Raw genomic sequence first — 21,101 nt, forward strand, 5'->3', positions numbered from 1 at the left:
GAGAGACTAATAACTAGGGTTATTCACAACATAATCCAGCTAAGAATGTGTTGAGTCTGCTAAGGGAGGAAGGGGACAAGATGATGAAGGCACTGCAACATTTAGCCCACATGTGCCAGCAAGAACCGGGAGAGTGTGTATGGGACTGGATCCTGAACATGCTGGATCAAGGGAGACAGAATATAAAGTTTAAGAAGGGAGAGTTTGTGGATATGGGAACACTCTCTCACGATACAGTATTTGACATCCTGGCAAGAATCCTGGGAGACAGTGCTATTATAGATTGGCTCTTGAAATCTTAAAAAAAGTGATGTTGCACATTTAGAATGTAGAAATGCCAGAATGCCTTGGCAAATGGTGGGGAAGTGATCAAAAGGCTTAGAGAAGTAAGCATGCTAGAGTGGAAACACTATTTCAGGCCATGAAGCTACCAGCAGACTCCTAGGTTGGAGGACCTGGAATACACTCCATTTACCAAAAGAAGCACCAGCATCACTGAGGAGGTCAGCGGTAGCTACTCCCTCTTGGCCAGGGCTAATGGCAGGAAATGATGGTACAGAACTAGGATTCTTGATATTAACAGGGAATATAGGATTCAAAAATAATGAAGGCAAGGTAGTAGCATTTAAACTTCAAAAACAAGGTAGCCATGATATTGTAATGAGAGAGTTATAAAGATGATGAACAGAATATGGCACTCCAGAGGGTGAGATTGATAGCCAAGCAACAAGGATATTGCTATCCAATACAACAGCCAATAGCTGCATGTGGCTATTTGAATTAAATCAATTAAACTTAAACAAAACAAAAAACTTAATTCTTCAGTTTCACTAGCCACATTTCAGGTATTCAACGACCACACGTGTCTAATCGCCTATATTGGACCGTGTAGATATGAAACATTTTTATGACTACAAGAAGTTCTAATGGACAAGTTTGGATGATTGGGAGGCTAAGACAGCTGTTCCAATTTCTTAAAATTACAATTCCTTTCCTAATTTTAGCCAGCTTTAGACCCAGAATCTATTGAATAAAGGAGGGATTATGTCTCCAGAAAGAAGGGCCCAGCAACATCAAAACAATATATAGCAGAATGATTTACCTAGTCCTTCCCCAAAGGAACATTGCAGCCATTTACTCAGGTAACTGCATTAGAGAAAGGGGAATAATCATATATTTCTGACATTTTGAGGGTTATGAGACACACAATCTAAGTTGACAATGATACCCAGGACCCAAAGCATCATCATAGTCCTCCTGTTAGAGTGAAGGCACGTGGGGTCAGGAATAGATAAAGTCATGACCCAGGTCTGGGATACGATGGGTCCACTGGACCCACAGGCCTCAGTCCCAAACTGTATAACTGAAAAGAAGATATTTGGTAGTTTACTGAACCCCCACATCCGTTCCTTGTTTTGTTGAGTATGAACTATAGTAGTGCAGGAGGCCAAGCGGAAAGCCACTTGACCAAGATAGGAAATAAAAAAAAATATTGTATCACAGGGGTAATGGCAGACATCAGTGCCATCTTAAAGACTTCAGGAATTCAGGGGCAGGCAGCAGTCCCATCATACTTCCATTTAGCTCAGCGATCTGGCCCCTATCCAGATCAGATGAATCCTGGAGGATGATAGTGGACTAGACAAACTTAATCAAGTAAAAGCCTCAAAAGTGGTTGCTGTACCACATGAAGGTACTTTCTTTGTTGCTGGTGCCCTTGAGTCAATTCCAACTCTAGCAACCCTGTGTACAGCAAAGCGGAACCCTGCCTAGTCTTTTTGTGCCATCCTCTCACCTTCTGGCACTATATCAGGCAATGCTCTGCTGCTATTCATAGGGTTTTCATGGCCAATTTTTTGGAAGTGGGTGGGCAGGTTCTTCTTCCTAGTCTGTCTTAGTCTGGAAGCTCCTCTGAAACCTGTCCATCACGGGTAACTCTGCTGGTATTTGAAATATCAGTGGCATAGCTTTCAGCATGACAGCAACACACCGCCACCAGAGTATGACAACCGACAGGTGGTGTTCCCTGACCAGGAAAGGAACCCAGGCCATGGTAATGAGAGTGACCACCAAATCTTAACCACTAGACTGCTAGGGCTAGCAGATCTTTTCTAGAGATTAATATGGACTACCGTACATTGTAGGGGACCACTGATTTGGCGAATGCATGTTTCTCCATTCCTATTAGAAGGAAGACTAGAAAAAATTGACATTCATGTAGGGTGGACAACAGTATTCTTTATAATCTTTCTCCAGGGCTGTGTTAACTCTCCTGCAATCTGTCACATTATAGAATTAAAAGATCTGGACCATCTGGACTTTCTGCAGAATATCACTTTGATCTACCATATGGATGACATCACATTAATAAGACCAGATAAATAAGTGGCAAGTATATTGGAAGCTATGGTAATACCCATTTGCTGCAAAGGATTGATTATAAACTCTACATAGATTCAAATGAGCACCACATCAATGACATTTTTAGGTCTCCTGTGGTCTGTGGCATACCAGGAAATTCTTTCCAAAGTGGAGAACAAATTATTGCATCTTGTCCCTATCACCACTAAGAAGAAAGCATGACACCTAGGAGTCCTCTCAAATTTCTGGAGTCAGGATATTCCACACTTGGGAATACTCACCAAACTCTTCTCCCACGTTATTTGGAAGGCTAGCAGCTTTGAGTGGGGCTTACAGCAAAAAAGATTCCTGCAGCAGGTCCAGGCTACAGTGCAAGAAAATCGTATAGTACTAGAGTTATCTGTGATTGGAAAAAACATCATGAGGAGTTTATGACAAGACCACGCAGGAGAATCACAATGTAGATACCTATATGTCTGGAGCGAAGTCTCCCCATCTATAGTGGGTAAGTTTACACCCTTACAAAAATTGCTCTTTGCATTCTGTTGTGGTCTGGTAGAGATGGAACACCTGATCATGAAACATCAAGTGACTATGCAATCAGAACTGCCCACCCTGAGTTGGGTTCTGTCAGAATCTCCAAGTCATTAGATCAAGCCGGTCTAACACTAATCCATTGTAGAGATAAGTGGTACATTGCCATTGGACACAAGTAGAATCAGAGGGCATACATTAGCTGCACAAGCAGTTGGGACTGTTCATGATGTGTATTGTCATTTCTCCCTCTGTTCACACCCTTAGCTATTTTGGGGATTCCTTACTACCAGCAGACAGAGGAAGAAAAGTACGAAGCTTAATTCACAGGTAGATCAGTTTGGTAAATAGATGCAAACGAAAGTCGGACAATAGCTCAACTACAGCCTCATGCAAGGTGAATGGAAGAAAGGAATGAGGGAAAATTTTCCCAAGGTCAAACCTTGGATGGCAAAGCTAGTCAACTATTTGTGAGGAAGAAGTGGTCCAAGGTAAGAATATATATGAACTCATGGGCCAAGGTGAACGCCTTGTTTGGTTTTTCAATTGCCTGGAATGAGAAAGATTGGAAGATTGAGGATAAGAAAGTCTGGATAAGAAGCATATGGATAGACTTGTGAGTGTAGGCATAAAGTGTGAAGGTCTTTGTATTAAATGCATGAGCCCCCACTTACGAAGGCCAAGCTAGCCTCTGTCGTTGTAGAATGTCCAATTTGCAGGAGCAGAAACTGATACCGACCCCCCGATATGACCCTATCCCTTGAGAAGACCAAACAGCCGCTTGGTAGCAAGTTGATATTCCTGGGCTTGCCTTTCCTGCTTGCAGGACCTCAGCCAGCACCTGAGGAAAGGTTACAACTGAAAGGTCACAATTGTATTGCTTATTATATGTATCTGAACAGTTATAATGGTAGTCATTATATGAAGTAAGTGGATCCAAGCTATACAAGAGGTAAACTATACAGGTGCTGAAGTATGTACACCCCAATAAGCCTCTTACAAGGAAATCTCCATTTCAGAGTCAGTTTCCTAAGGAACACGATCTAAGGAAATACCCCGAAACTAATTTAAGATGATAAACCTAAATATAAATGCTAAAACTATAAAGTTTCTAGGAAAAAACCCATAAAATACTCTGTGACTATGGGACAAGCAAAGATATGTTAGGACACAATAAGCGCTAACATAGAAGAAAATTTGATACACTGGGCTTCACCAAAATTAAAAACTTCTACTCATCAAAAGACCCATTAACACAATGAAAAGGCAAGGCAAAGTCTGGGAGAATATCTGTGCAACACAGTTGTCTAACAAAGGGCTTACATCTGGAATATATAGATCTGTATATAAAAAACTTTTAACAAGTTAATAATAAAAAGAACAACATCCCGTTAATAAAATAGGCAAAAATCATTAAAATACACTTCCCAAAAGAATATATACAAATGGCATCTGAAAATGTGCTCAATGTCTTTCATATCAGAGAATTATAAATTAAAACAGTGAGATACCACTTTAGATCCACTAGAATGGCTAAAATTTAAAAGACTGAAAACACCAAGTGTTGAACAAAATGTGGAGCAACTGGAACTCTCATACACTGAGTAGAGAGAGTATAAAATGGTACAATCATGTTGAAAATCTGTTTGGTAGATTATTTTATTTTATTTTATTTTTTTGAGAAAGATTGGCCCTGAACTAACTGCTGCCAATCCTCCTCTTTTTTGCTGAGGAAGACTGGCCCTGAGCTAACATCCATGCCCATCTTCCTCGACTTTATATGTGGGACGCCTGCCATAGCATGATTTGCCAAGCTGTGCCATGTCTGCACCTGGGATCCAAACCAGCAAACCCCAGGCCGCCGAAGCAGAATGTGTGCACTTAACCACTGAGACACCAGGGCCGGCTCCTGTTTGGTAGTTTTTAACAAACCTTCAAGTATACATGAATTACCCTCCCAGGTATTGGTGTCTAAGAAATAAAAACATATGTCCCCCCAAAAAGGAGGTTTATTTATAATAGCCAAACCTGGACACAGCCTATATATATATCAACATGAGAATGGATAAACAAATTGTGGTATATTCACACAATGAGATACTATTCTGCAGTAAAAATGAAAGAATAAATTTATGATGCACACAACATGGATAAATCTCAAATCATCATGGTGAACAAAGGAAACCAGTTATAAAAGAAAACCCATATGACTCTGCTTATATGAAGTTCTAGAAAAGTCAAAATTAACGTGTAGTGGTAAAAATAAAGACACTGATTACCTTTGGATGGTGAACATTCACAGGAAGGGAGCATAAAAGAACTTTTCATGGGATGAAAAGTTTCTACATATTTATTGGGGTGATAGTTACATGAATATAAATATTCAGCAAAACTCATTTGAACCATACACTTAAAATCTGTGCATGTCACCTGTATTGTACCTCAATTTTAACAAATTAAAAAACTCTAAAAATATAATGAAAGATTTTTGGGTTTTTCCTACTCATTTTATGTAAAACATTGCTCTATATGTTGGGTGTGACATTGACAAGAAAAAATAAAAGCATGGACCATGTCTTCAAGGAGTTTACAATTAAAAACAATAGGGGTAATTTGGTATGAGTATCAAGCATATGGAAAATGTTGTGGTAGAAATAAGTCCATCAACAACCTTTCATAAAACACAACTCTCCCCAAAATATCTTTAACTCCTCTTGAAAAAGTTAATTGATTCATATATAATTTTAGGCATCAGTTCACCAAATCTCTTTGATATGTTTTTAGCCCAAATTAGTTTGTATGTAAAGAAATCTACAATAGTAGCCAATAACTCTTTATAAATTTTAATTCATGAGTTGTTAAAAATTTCTTCTACAAATGTCCTACAAATATTTGACCAGCATATTTTTCACATTCCATTGACACACATAAACTCTCAATGACCCTGATTAACAGCAAGTATAGCAGCAGCATAGTTTCTAAGTGGTAAGGGCTAATCCAAAAACTGTTTCTATATGCTTATGCAATGTATTATGCGACTGTTTCAGGAATGGGAGAACAAATCCTCATAATTTTATATTTTTAAGATTATTATCAAAATTCATTCATATTTCTTAAATTAGGGGCAAGAGATGATGTTCCGAAAATGTCCGGGAATATGACATTCAAAGTTTGATATGGAAAATACTTAGAAAATTAGGGATTGACTGTACTGAGTATCACCTTAATAGTTGAACAGCAAATGTTCTGATTGCTTAGTTGGTCCACATTGTTCAACAAATTTTCCATGCTTTGAAGTTTCTATAACTCATTATTAAGTGTTTTGTTAATGCTATCAGTTAAATCTCATACTTTGAAACAGCACTGTTACATTTAGAAATAGCAGAAAGGTTATATTAAATGTGAATGTCACACCTGTGCTACAAATCTGTACGTGCAAAGGAAAAGCATTGCATTTAAGGATGAGGCGAGATCTAGAAAACGTCAAATGATAAGAGATATTTTCATAATTGGGATGATTTTCCTGTAAGATGAGTAAAAACTCAATGATACATGTAAATTGCTCAAAATAATATTTTTCTTCATGTACATACATCTGTAAATACTAATACATAAGAGTAAAGAAAAGTGGGAACAGATGTATTTCACTATCTTCCATTATTTAGCATACTACTTACAGAAATGTAAGTGGAGGTATAGCAGAGATATATCCAATTATGATTATGAAAAGAAAGCAATATTATATGATTTCCCTGTAAGTAGAATTAAATCGATGTCACAAAGATATCATTTATGATACATAATCTTATCCTTTCATTCCCCATCAGCTGGCATTATAGAGAAGTAGCAACCATTGATTGAATGCAATTGGAAATAACAAGGATACCAACATGTTGGAAGGCTGACATCTTGTCAGCATGGAATGTTTTCTTGTTGACTTTTTCCTGAAGTTAACGAAAATAATATCACTCAAAAGTACTTCATATATTTAACATAGTGGTATTCTTCTAAGTCAAGCTTTGGTGAAAACATCACTTTGAAAAATGATGAAGAAGGAGAGACTTCTGGCATGATGGCTTGAAAAGCTTGGCAGACCTGCCTTCCAGAGAAACTGGTAAAAATTATAAATAAAAACAACCATTTAAAATATCTGGAAGTGGTTCTAAGGACATACAGCAGATCAAGAAACATTTATTCAAGAAAATCTAAAATTCATCAAGAACAGCATGAGGCTGTGGTATTTGAAACAAGACCTGCTCACCACCTCCCACCTCCTAACTCAGCAAGATGGAAACTCCACTTGAGGCTGGTGCATCAAAGTACATGGGGCTTTCTCTCCCCTCAGCTCCCATTTAGAGGGCTATCTTCCATGAAGGCAAAACATCTGCATTTCTCATTCTGCCCCTGGCTACCTGTTGCTGAGGCTAAATTCAGGGTGAATGTGGTGGGAGGTGGGACTCTCTTCTCCAGCCCAACTCCTACTCATGGAACAGAGGCTCTAGCTTAGACATGATACTGCTGACAACACTGGGACCTCAATTGCCCTGGCCCAGCTCATAAAGTGGTGATTTTGTTTTAGGAGAGGTAAGCTGAGAAGATATGAGGCTACTGTATCCCCTCCACTGAGGTCTCATCTGCTAAAGCAGGGGTGTGACTCAGAGAGAAGCATGCTATTGTCCCCAACCCCTAGTGCCATCGCTGAGGCTCAGAAATTTTGCCTGGGGACAGAAGAGGCCATAGAAGATATAGTTTCTAATTTCCTTCAGAAGGAATTGACTTCATTTGCAACAGAGTATGAATAAGTTCAAGCCTAAAGACACTCTTAAAAATAGTGAAGGCTTTGGTGAAAGGAAATTAAGAGGAGATTGATATATTTATTGGACAAATACAGGTTACAACTATAAGCCACCTAGATTGCCCTAAAGAACTGGGGAAAGAGACAGCTGGAGGGAGTTGCCTGAGGTCAGAACAAATCTCAACACTGATTCAGGAACAAGCTCTTCAAAGAAGCTCAAATTTTATTGGCTTAGTGTGTGGAGCAAATCATTCCCCAAGAAGTTTTTGCAAATCATAGGACAATCAGTGAAGCTTAAAATCTGTGTGGGGTGCTAAAAAGAGACAAGACAAAGAGAACCAAGTCTGTGAGAATTGGTAAAGGTGCTTTCTTAGTCTCATGTGCAGACACTGACACAGAGATTCAAGGAAAATAAAGAAACAAGGAAATATGTTCCAAATAAAAGAACAAGTTAAATCTCCAGAACCCAACCCTAATGAAATACATTATGTGATTTACATCACAGAGAATCCAAAATAATTGTCATAAAGATGTTTGCCAATCAGGAAATCAATGTATGAACAAAGTGAGAATTTCAACAGAGAGATAGAAAATGTCAAAAAGTACCAAACAGAAATTATAGAGCTGAAGAATATAATTATTGAACTAAAAAATTCAATAGAAAGTTTCAACATCAGACTGGATGGATCAGAAGAAAGGATCAACAAACTTGAAGACAGATCATTGGAAGTCATCTAGTTAGAGGAGCAAAAAAGAAAAAAGAATTTAAAAAAAGAGTGAAAATAGTTTACCAAGCTTAAGGGAGATAATCAAATGGACCAATATGCACATTATGTATGCCCCCAAAGGATAAGAGAGATATAAAGGACTGGAAAGCTTATTTAAAGAACAATGGCTGGGGGCCAGCCCAGTGGCATAGCAGTTAAGTTCACACGTTGTGCTTTGGTGGCTTGGAGTTTGCTGGTTCAGATCCCAGGCGTGGACCTACGCACCACTTATCAAGCCATTGCTGTGGCAGGCATCCCACGTATAAAGTATAGGAAGATGTGCACAGATGTTAGCTCAGGGCCAATCTTCCTCGGCAAAAGGAGGAGGATTGGTGGTGGATGTTAGCTCAGGGCTAATCTTCCTCAAAAGAAAAGAAAAGAAATGATGGATGAAAATGTCCTAAATACAAGTAAGGAAATAAACATCTAGATCCAGGAAGCCCAAAAATATCCCAAATAAGATGAATCAAAAAAAAATCCACACTGAGACAGATTGTCAAAAGTCAAAGACAAAGAAAGAATCTTGAAAGCAGCCAGAGAAAATGACTTGTCTCCTGCAAAGAAACCCCCAATGCATATCAGTGTATTTTTCAGCAGAAACCTTGCAGGCCAGAAAGGAGTGGGGTGATATATTCAGCATTGAAAGAAAAAAACACTGCCAACCAAGAACATTATACCCAGCAAAGCTGTCCTTAAAAAAAAAATGGAAAGATAAAAATTTTCCCTGGCAAACCAAAGCTAAGGGGATTTATCACTATTAGGCTTGCTTTACAAGAAATGCTAAAGGGAACTCTTTGAGTTGAAAAGAAAGGACATTAAACAGCAACATGGTAGCATAAGAAAGTATGAAACTCATTGGTAAAGGTAAATATATAAATAAACACAGAATATTAAATTACTGTAATGGTGGTGGGTAAATCACTTTTAATTCTAGTACAAAAATTAAAAGACAAAAGTATTTTTTAAAGGAAAAACACATTCCTCCTGTATTTCTCCTCTACCCACACACTCCTAATACTTCCAACACCAGATGTGTGGGGTTTTTACACATAAGCAGTTCTGTGCAATGCCAGCAGGGTGTGCTACACTTTAACTCAATTCTGACATTTTCTACCTGGAGATAGCGTCAGAATGCACAGGTTAAGGGCTCAGTCCCACAAGGCTGCCTCCCCTGAACTTCAGATGGCAGTTGTAAGTCCCAGGTCGTCACCTGCACTTCTGACCAACCAGCTATAAATCAGGGTTCCTATGACGCCCCTGCTTGGGTTCAACAATTTGCTAGAATGACCTGCAAAGCTGAGGGAAACATTTACTTACATTTACTGGTTCATAATAAAGGATATGATAAAAAAATATGAAGGGATAGCTAGAAAAGAAATACATAGGGCAAGGTCCAGGAGGGTCTTGGGTACAGGAGCTCCTGTCCCTGTGGAGTTGGGGTATGCCTCCCTTCCAGTATTTAGATGTGTTCAGCCACCCAGATGCTCCCCAAAACCCATATATTGGGATTTTTATGGAGGCTTCATCACATAGACATGATCAATTACTAACTCCATTTGCAGTTCCTCTTCCCTCTCTGGAGAATGGGGGGAGGAGGGCTTAAAATTCCAAGCTTCTCATCATGGCTTGGTTTTTCTGGTGAGCAGCGTCCATCCAGGAGCTCACCAAGAGTCATCTCACTAGAGCGAAAGACACTCCTATCACCCAGGAAATTACAAGAGATTTAGGAGCTCTGTGTCGGGAGCCTGGACTGAAAACTAACATTAAAATCAAAAGATTCTCATAGTTCTCTTGTCATTTAGGAAATTACAAGTATTTTAGGTGCTCTGCGTCAGGAACTGGGGTCAAAGACTAAATGTCAGAACTAAAAATTCTCTTGGTACCTCTATTTACAAGAGTTCTGGGAGATCTGTGTCAAGAACCAGAGGCAGATACATATATACATATATGTATATGTGTATATATTCCATATTATTTCACAGTATTAAAAATAATTATAATTAAAAATATGTTAATGGTTACGCAATATAAATAGATGTAAATTGTGACATCAATAACATATAATGTGGGATGGGAGAAGTAAAAGCGTAAAGTTTTTATGCAAATGTAGTTAAATTGTTATTAGCTTAGTATAGACTATTATAACTAAACAGTTATAACTAAACAGTTATTTATTTATTTTTTTAAAGATTGGCACCTGAGCTAACAACTGTGGCCAATCTTTTTTTTTTTTTTTCTGCTTTATCTCCCCGAATCCCCCCTGGTACATAGTTGTATATCCTAGTTGCAGGTCCTTCTAGTTGTGGCACATGGGATGCCACCTCAACGTGGCCTGACGAGCAGTGCCATGTTCGCGCCAGGATCCGAACCCTGGGCCGCCTCAGTGGAGCACACAAACTTAACCACTCGGCCATGGGGCTGGCCCCTATAACTAAACAGTTATAACTAACTGTTATAACTAAAAAATATTTTAAGTAAGGCCCATGGAAACCACAAAGAAAAGACCTATAGAAGTTACACACAAAAAAAGAGAAAGAACTCAAAGCATGTCAGTGCAAAAACACCACAATGACACACAAAGGACTACAGCAAGAAAGAAAAAGAGGGACAAAAGAACTACAAGACAAACAGAAAACAGTTAATAAAATGGCAGTAGTAAATCATTCCATATCAATAATTACTTTAAATGCAAATGGATTAAACTCCCTAATCAAAAGATATAGAGTGGCTAAATGGATAAAAAAACAAGATCCAACTATATTCTGTCTACAAGAGGCTCACTGTAGATTTAAGGCCACATATAGTCTGAAAGTAAAGGGATGGAAAAAGCTATTCCATGCAAATGGTAATCAAAAAGAGAGCAGGAGGGGCTATATAAGACTTATATAAAAAGAACTTTAAATCAAAAACTGTTACAACAAAGAAGAACATTATATAATAATAAAAGGGTGAATCCACCAGAAAGACACAATAATTATCAATATATATATGCACCTAACATGGAGCACCTAAATATATAAAACAAACATTGACAGAATGGAAGGAAGAAATAGAAAGCAACACAATAATACTAGAAGACATTGATACCCCGCTTTTGATTATAGATATACCAACCAGGGAGAAAATCCACAAAGAAACAGTGAATTTGAATAATATCACAGACCAAATGGACCCAACAGATGTATACATAACTTTCAAGGCAACAATGGCAGAATATACATTCTTTTCAAGCACACATGGAGCATTCTCTAGAATAGATCATGTTACCTCACAAAATAGATCTAAACAAATTTAAGAAGATTGAAATCATACCAAGTATCCTTTCTGACTACAGTGGAATGAAACTAGAAATCAATAGCAGAAGAAAAACTGAAAAATTCACAAATAAGTAGAAATGAAATAACACAGTTTTGAACAGTGAGTCAAAGAAGAACTCAAAAGGGAAATTAGAAAATATCTTGACACAAATGAAAACAAAAACACAGCATACGAAAACTTATGGAAGAAGGGATGGAAGTTTATAGCAATAAATGCCTGTGTTGTAAAGAAATAAGATCTCAAATAAACAACCTAACTTTACATCTCAAGGAACTAGAAAAAGAACAAACTAAGCTCAAAGTTAGCAGAAGGAAGGAAATAACAAAGATTAGAGCAGAAATAAGTGAAATAGGGACTAGAAAAACAATAGAAAACAGCAATAAAACTAAGAGTTGGCTGAAAATATAAACAAAACTCACAAACCCTTGGCTATACTAAGAAAAAAAGAGAAACACTCAAGTAAATAAAATCAGAAATGAAAAAGAGACATTATACCTGATGCCATAGAAATAAAAAGGATCGTGTCTTAGTCTGTTCAGGCTTCTATAACAGAATACCATTGACTGGATGGCTTATAAAAGACAGAAATATGTTTCTCACAGTTCTGAAGACTGGAAATCCAAGATCAGGGTGCCCGCATGCTAGGGTTCTTATGAGGGTCCTCTTCTGGGTTGCAGACTGCTGACTTATCTTTGTACCTTCACATGGCAGAAAGCAGAGTGTGGAAGCAACCTGTTTCCTGATTCTTATAGGGGCACTAATCCCTTTCATAAGTGTTCCATCCTCAAGACCTCATCTAATCCTGATTACTTCCCCAAAGCCCCACCTCCTAATACCATCACATTGAGGGGTAAGGTTTCAACCTATGAATTTTGGGGAAGACACAAACATTGAACCCATAACAGATTATGAGACTATTATAAACACTTATACATGAATAAATTGGATAATCTAGAAGAAATGGATAACTCTTAAAAACATATGACCTATTAATACACAGGACCTTTTCAATAGAAAACTTGAATAGACAAATAAGAAATAAGAAGATTGAATTGGTAATCAAAGACGTCCAAACAAGGAAAAGTGCATGATGAAATGGCTTCTCTGGTGAATTCTAGCAAACATTAAAAGAAGAAAGGACACTAATCCTTCTTAAAGTCTTCCAAAAAACTAAAGAAGAGGAAACACTTCCAAACTCAGTTTTTGAGGCCAACATTACCCTGCTACCAAAGTCAGGCAAAGACACTACAAGAAAATAAAATTATAAGCCAATATCTCTGATGAACATAGATACAAAAATCTTCAACAAAATGCTAGTAAAGTGAATTCAACAGCTCATTAAAAGGATCATACACTATGACCAAGTGGTATTTATCCCTGGGATGCAAGGATGGTTCAACATACTCAAATCAATTAATGTGATAAGCCACATTAACAGAATGAAAGATAAAAATCACAAAATCATTTCAATAGATGCAGAAAAAGCATTTGACAAAATTCAAAACCCTTTCATGATAAAAAAAAAAAAAACTCACAACATATTAGTTGCGGAAGGAATTTACCTCAATACAATAAAGCCCCTAACTGGAAAGTCTACAACTAACAGCATATTCAATGGTAAAAAGTGGAAGCTTTTCCTCTAACATCAAAAACAAGGCAAGAGTAGGTATTCTTAGGAAACAATGCAAAGCAATGGTAATAAAGACAATGTAGTATTGGCATAAGAATAGACATATAGATCAATGAAATAGAGTTGAGTGTCCAGAAATAAAACTATGTGTACAGTATCAACTGATTTTCTATAAGGTACCAAGACCATTCAATGGGGAAAGAAAAGCCTCTTCAACAAATGGTGATGGGAAAACTGGATAGCCACATACAAAAGAACAAAGTTTAACCTGTTTTTCACAACATATAAAAAGTTACCTCAAAATGGATCAAAGACCTAAATTTAAGAACTAAGATATGAAATTCTTAAAGGAAGAAAATCTAGGAGTAAATTTTCACAACCACAGGTTAGGCAAAGTCTTCTTAGATATGACACCAAACACATGAGCAACAAAAGAAAAAAATAGGTAAATTGGACTTCATCAAAATTGAAAACTTTTGTGCATCAAAGGACACTATCAAGAAAGTAAAACACATGTGCACAGAATGGGAGAAAGTATTTGCTAATCATATATCTTGATAAGGGACTTGTATCTAGAATATATAAAGAACTCTTACAATTCCAATAATAAAAAGACAACTGAATTGAAAAATGGACAGAGGATCTGAATAGATATTTCTTCAAAGAAGGTATACAAAGGCCAAAAGTCACATTAAAAAATGGTCAATATCATTAATTATCAGAGAAATGCAAATCAAAACCACAATGAGATACCACTTCACACTCACTAGGATGGCTAGAATTAAAAAGTCAGCTAGGGGGCTGGCCCCGTGGCCAAGTGGTTAAGTTCGCGCGCTCCGCTGCAGGCGGCCCAGTGTTTCGTTGGTTCGAATCCTGGGCGCGGACATGGCACTGCTCATCAAACCACGCTGAGGAAGCATCCCACATGCCACAACTAGAAGGACCCACAACAAAGAATATACAACTATGTACCGGGGGGCTTTGGGGAGAAAAAGGAAATAATAAAACCTTTAAAAAAAAAAAAGTCAGCTAGTAACAACTTTTATGAGAATATGGAAAAATTAGAACCTTCATACACTGCTGGTGGAGATGTAAAATGGTGCATTCACTTTGGAAAACAGTCTAACACTTCCCCCAATGGTTAAACACAGAGTTATGACATGACCCAGAAATTCTACTCCTTGGTATATACTCAAGAGAAATGAAAATATGTATCCACACAAAAACTTGTACATGAATGTTTATAACAGCATTATTTATAATCATTATAAGGTGGAAATATCCCACATGTCCATCAACTGATAAATGGATAAATCAAAAGTGGTATAACCATTCAATGGAATATTATTCTGCCATAAAAATGGGTGAAGTATTGACACATGGTACAACATGGATGAACCTTCAAAATATTATGCTAAGTGAAAAAAGTCAGTCACAGAAGAAGATATCGTATAATTCCATTTATATGAAATGTACAGAATAGGCAAATAGAGACAGAGAGTAGATTAGTTCTTGCTTAGAGTAGGGGGACAGGGGCTAGGGGGCTAGGTGGGTTATAGCTAAAGGGTAAGGTGTGTCTTTATCAGGTGATGAAAATGTTTTAAAGCTGACCATGGCGATAGTTGCAACTATCTATGAATAGAGTAAAACCCACCGAGCTGTGTACTTTAAATGTGTGAATTTGTGGTATGTGAACTATATCTCAAAGCTGTGTTTTAAAAAACAATGGATATTATCTTTGGCACTTATGACACGAATTTTAAAAGTCCACTTGTTTTGAAATTGTGTCAGATATCATTATTTATTATCTCAAGATTGAAAATAACTGTTTTGATACAAAATAGGGGAAATCAAGGAACAAAAATCATCAAATAGCCTAACCAAACAGAATTGCAGTCTGTGGACTGAAAATTGTGTCTTCATGGAAGTCTTCCATGAAGACTGCAAACGCTGTGAATGAGAGGACACACTGGGGCCAGCTGGTTATAGAATCATACAATGTTAGGGCAGGAAGGAAGCTTGGAGAGAATCTCTAAGAGCAGGGATATTTCACATGAGCACTCATTCTAAGACACAGGCAGCAAAATGCTTGATGTCACATAGAAAATTTATGGCGTAATTGACTATGGAACTTTCTTTTTGACCCCATGTCCCAGTCAAGTAACTGGCGAGACTGGGAAGAAAATGTATACCAGTGAAGCAGAGCCAGATGTAACTGAATTGTCACACATCCTCTGAATAGTAGGGACTGGGGAATCCATGCTCCATCCAAAGAGAGCAGCACAGCTAAGCCCCTACTGATGGTTTTAAAGGTAGGACTGCAGGCTCACTGTTGCTTCACCTCCAGAATTGACAAGAGACATTAGAAATCCAGATTTCTGTATGAAATCTACAGATTTTTAAATTTAAATAAATTTAAAGACACACATGTTGGTTTTGATCTAGAATCTAACTGTTTTTGATCTCTAGAAGTTTCTTTTCTTTAGATCTCGTGCAGGTTCTTTTCCTCTGCCTTGAACCATATCAGCAAACTAAGAAGATTCAGTTTGGTTCTCAGCGTTGTCATGGGAGGGATAAGAACTATAGAGAATATGTTCTTACAGGACACAGCCAAAGAGTGTCTATCAGTGACTCATTATTAGTCAAAAGAGAAGATTCTCTTACTTAGATATCTATTACTTAGGATCCCATAAATGTCAGTTTTTCTATTTTCTCCACAATGGTACATACTTATTGAGTAGGCACCAAGGAGTTATTTGGAAAGAACTAGGTTCCTACTTAGCCTGTTTTTCTCAACCACTTTAATTCCTTGCCATCAATATGTTGACTTACTTCTGGAAAAGTCTCTTGTAGACACCAGAATTTTTTTTAAAAAAATTAAATAGAGATATATAAAGATGAGTTATTACAATTAATTATTGCGCGGGGTACGGAAATCCACAGCCATACATGCCAATTGAGCTTTATTTGCTTCCAGGCAGATTAGGATGAATGAAATTGCTAATATTTCAGAAAACATTTCAAAGAGCTCTCATGAAATTAGAGAAACGATTCTTTACTGTGTAAATGGATCAGTTATTAAGAAAACTTCTGAGGACCTAAAATCGGTGAAGGAGAAAAATGAAGGAGAAATAGAACTTTCATTCTACACTAGACAAGTTGTTTTTAAATGCAGAGTGGATGAAACTCCTTTGCATTTGTCCCGGAATACCAATCCCTGTTTTGTAGGGTAATTGGGAAGCTGGGGAGTGCTAAATGCTGAAGCAGAAACAGATGAATCTGTCATAATCCTTTATTTCATGGAATCCATTGCATTAGAGTCTACTGTCCTCCAAGTAAAGGTTGATTTTATAAACTCTTCTTTTTAAGGCCAAAATCCCCTTTGGCATAAGAAAATCTTCCTTAGTTCTGTCTATTTGGGCAAAAGAAATACTTCTAGCTTATGATAAATTCCTGTACTGCACAGTGCTTTACAAAGTCAGCCAATTTCTGGCCTCTAAAGAATTTCTTCAATAACCTCCTGAGTCCATTCCCTTGAATACACAGATTTGCCTGACTCAGTCAAAAATGTCATCAATCAGGATTGTGCAGTAACTAATAGTGTAGAGATTGTTCCCTGAGCAGCAGTGAACGATTGTCCCAACACACAGCGTTCAGGACTATTAGATGAGAAGTAAGGAGTCATGACAGGATGAATTTTGCCTACAGCTGCAGGCAGGTGACTCCTGCTCACTGCTGGCAGGAGGCATGTCTTGGGGAAATAGCTAAAATAATATGGACATGAAGTTCACATTGATTTTGTTCAATAGGTATCAGTGAATATAAAGATGACCAACACACACCCTTGCCTTTGAAAAGACTCCATTTTTTACATATGGTGAGAGTCATGGCTCTTAAAAGATAATGAAGTATTTTCTCTAAAGTTTTTTTGATTTTGAAGTTAATTTGAATAACGTATAAAAAATTAATCAACATGTTTATATATCGCTTGTGAAGTTCCTTGGAATAAATTAGGTCTGTAAAGTTCCAGTTACAATGGCGTTCTTCCCCGTTGCTAAATAAGGTCTTGTCCACTTGCCAACCTTCTAATCAACCTTTAAGACTCAGCTTCTTTGTCACTTTCCCTGATTTCGCTTCTTTTCCTCTACCCAAGAGGATGAATATCCCCCCAGCTTTGTGCCTATAATTATAGTGATAGCAATAATAGTTCACAGTTATCAAGCACTTTCTATGTGCCAAGGACTGTGCTACAGAGTATTAATTATTCTCAGAGTATTAATTATTAATACAGAGTATTAATTAATTCTCACAAAACTGTGTGAGATGAGTATTGCTGGTATGCCTATTTTACAAATGAGGGAAATGAGGCATGGGGAGGTTATATATACTGCCCAGGGTCACACAGGCAGTAAGTGGCAGAGCTGCGATGCGGACCCGGGTAGTTTCACCCTTTAGCACTAGGCAATGCTCCCTCTCATTAGCATTCATATATGCCCATCACATAGTATTAAATTGCTATTGGAGAGTCGATTTTCACAGTAGATTGTGTTTCTATAAGAGCAGGGCTGTGCTCATTGGTATTTGCGTGCCCAGGGCCCAGCAAACCCACAGAAAGATTGTTGTTTGGGCCAAAGCATAGATTTATCATTTGCCATCCTTGGCTACGTTTCAACTCCTGCATTCTTTTCAAAGTGTCACTTTATTAATGCAAAGCACTTTTTAAAAAAACTAGCATTCAAGATGCAGCTTGAACTAAACAGTGCTTTATTGAGAATCTATGGCCGTTCTTCCAAATGGTTCCATTTCTAATGAAAGGCTATGCAGCTTCCTCACTCTCTGAGCCATGAGCCACCATGTAGAAGTCCGGCTACCCTGAGGCTGCCATGCTGGAGGTGCCATGAGTAGGCACTCTAGGCCACGGTCCCAGCTGAGCCTAGCTTTCTAGCCGTCCCACCAAGGCACCAGACAAGTAAGTGAAGAATTCTTGGAGCTTCCAGACCAGTTCATTCATCAGTTGAATGCCACCAAGTGACTTGATGTAATACTCTGCTATAGCCATCTTAAAATTCTTAATTTTTGAACAAGGGACCCCTCATTTTCATTTTGCAATGGGCCCAAGAAATTATTTAGCTGATCCTAATTACATCATAGGATTACTCTTCATCATAGTCTTTGAAATTGTTTGTTTCTATCTCTTGTTCATTAGTCTTACCTCCTCACCTTGACTGTTGATTGTGAGTGTCTTAAAGGCAGACCAAATGTCATCCTTGCCCTCTCATACTTCTTCTTTGGTCTTAGGTATAGGTACCCAGACAATATATTTTGAGAGATTCCACAGAGAAGAGAAAATTGCATTTTTGGTTTGTACAGCCCTCAATGGAGAGCATGCAAAGGAGCCAGTAAGTAGATTTATTTGCTCTTCTCCATGGCACACTTTCTGCTTGGGTCTCCTGGTAGCTCTTTGGTGTCAGATCAGGCAGAGGGTAGATGGAAGCAAAAGCTATGTGTAAACCTCCATGAACAAAGAGAGCATTTGCCCTCTCTCCACTCCCTTTCTTTTGCAGCCCCAATTGATGAGTTTTATTATGTGGAGGGCTAGTTGGTTTAGCTCTCCAGAAAGTGATGATAAGAGACTAGGTAGAGCGTCTTAGAAGGTGGATTAGCAAGAAATACCAATCTAAAACACACTGAAATGAGTCTGTTGCCTTATCTTACCTTATAACAACAAAAATTTTTTTAAATATTTCTTCTAAAAAATATCAATAATGTGAATAGAACTATCGTCAGAAATGTTAACAGAAAAGAATTTGAAAAACCGTAAACTGAAATCACAGAATTAAAAGAAGAGAGGGGAAAAGAAGGGGAGTTATGTTGTTATGTCAAAAGAATAAAAAGTTTCATGTCACTTTGAAATGTTTACCTAAAACCCTGTTATAAGTAGTATCCATCTCCTTTTTTAACCTCTTGGCAACATAAATAGACAATAATAAGTGGGCTCCTTGCTTTAGAGATCGATTGCTGACATGGTGTGAAATATTTCTTCTGGTAGGTAAGCTTAAGGAGGTCACTGGATATTATTTCCCGGGGTATTGCAAACATTCATGAATGAACTAAAGACTTGCATAACTTTCAGAGAACTAAGACATGTTACTAAAGTACCTAATATCTAAGAGATCTGATTCTAGCACAGAAGAATTCATTCTGCACTTCATTTATTCCTTCACCAAATATTCAAGAGCCTGCTCTGTATCTGGAAATAGTCTAGGCGCTGAGAGAAATGCTGAGACAGAAATATGGTTCCGTGCTTTTGATGCCCTTCACATGACCAAAATAATTCTCTGTGTAATTTTCACATTCACAGACACCTTGTAGAGGACAGTTAAACCCAGCCAGCAATGAAAATTGAGTAACATCTGTTGTTCATGTTTTCACTTATTCACAAGTCACTGTTTACCAAATTTATCAACGACCCTCCCATGCCCGACCAGACAAAGGCACTCTTTGTCCTCGCTAGAGGAGTCATCCACTCCAGCATCTTAAACAGGACGCTGTTTTACTCCAGAGAGATTACAGGTTAGGTTTTAATGACAAAGGAAGCACTTGGTGAGAATATTTGAAGAGAACCACCTGTTGAAACTTGTAATGTTACTGCTTGAGACTCTTCAGAATTCAAGATTTAAACTCTCCTCTAGTCACATGACAACTGATGCGAGCACTGCCAACAAAATAACAAGAACTTCTGTCCCCAGAACCCAGACATTTCTGAGCCCAGCTTCAGAGGAAAACAGCTCTCCACATCAGCAGCTAAAGCACGTTGTGTCAACAAGATGGAATGTGGCTGATTTCACTTTGCAGTGTACACTGGAGCCCAAACCATGGCAGGATGACTAACCATGGCAGGATGACTGACGTGTGCAAAACTTGGGAGTAATGGCAGCACTCATGCAATGTGCTTGGATGGGAAACAGCTGTCAGATTTGAAGCCACTGTTAGATATGGCCATTCTAGATGTGTTCAGTGACTGCTCTTCTTCAGTTCCTTTTGGTTAACTACAGCAAGGGTTGAAATCACTTTTTCTTTGAAAAATGATTATATACGTAAGAGATTTTCTGGGCAGGACAAGTTCAAGAAAAGATAACATCAACTGCTACTCCCTGTAATTCAGGAAAATCCAGTGGTTTGGCCCTGGAAAAGTGGTATTGACCGTAACTCTACAGTGATCATGGTATGCGATTGTCTTTGGAATCCTGACTGTTGTGACATAGGAAGGCCATAGGCTGGGGTTTGTTCCTTTATTCAATCTGTCTATCCTTTTCCCACCAGCTGGTTCAGAAAACATAGATATTACTAATTTTTACAGAAATGGTTTATATTCCTTTAGTTTATAATTCACAGTTCCATGGGAAACAGGGAGGAGATAATGGAAAATGATGGAGCTAATCACAGTGGTTAAAAAATGGAAAGGTAAAAGGTCATTTAATTTTTCTTAAATAAATGAGAAAACGACTAGAAAAAATAGATGTCATTAATTCTTCTTTCAAGTCCCTTATGGTGATAGAAACAAGAGGGAGGTGAAACTCAAAACATAATATTGTATTTTAATCTAGCTAGCTAGCTAGCTACTCATCCATCTGTCTATCTGTCTATTTACTTTTGGTCCTATTCCATGATTCACCTTGTCAGATCCCAAGGACTC

The 21,101-nt window shown here is 37.9% G+C and overlaps 1 long non-coding RNA gene across 2 annotated transcripts in view; it reads left to right on the forward strand.

Moving 5' to 3' along the window:
- The window catches only part of LOC139076797 (uncharacterized), a 136,012-nt gene extending 127,878 nt beyond the window's left edge, over positions 1-8,134 (forward strand). Inside the window, exons 9-11 of one of the 2 annotated variants that reach the window (XR_011528761.1) lie at positions 2,294-2,866; positions 3,163-3,386; positions 6,723-8,134. This is a non-coding gene — a long non-coding RNA (uncharacterized lncRNA). The remainder of the gene's footprint in view (positions 1-2,293; positions 2,867-3,162; positions 3,387-6,722) is intronic. The other variant, XR_011528762.1, reaches the window with a different exon arrangement.
- Positions 8,135-21,101: the final 12,967 nt, after the last annotated feature.

Source organism: Equus przewalskii, chromosome 17, assembly GCF_037783145.1.
Source record: "Equus przewalskii isolate Varuska chromosome 17, EquPr2, whole genome shotgun sequence".
NCBI classification, from domain to species: domain Eukaryota; kingdom Metazoa; phylum Chordata; class Mammalia; order Perissodactyla; family Equidae; genus Equus; species Equus przewalskii.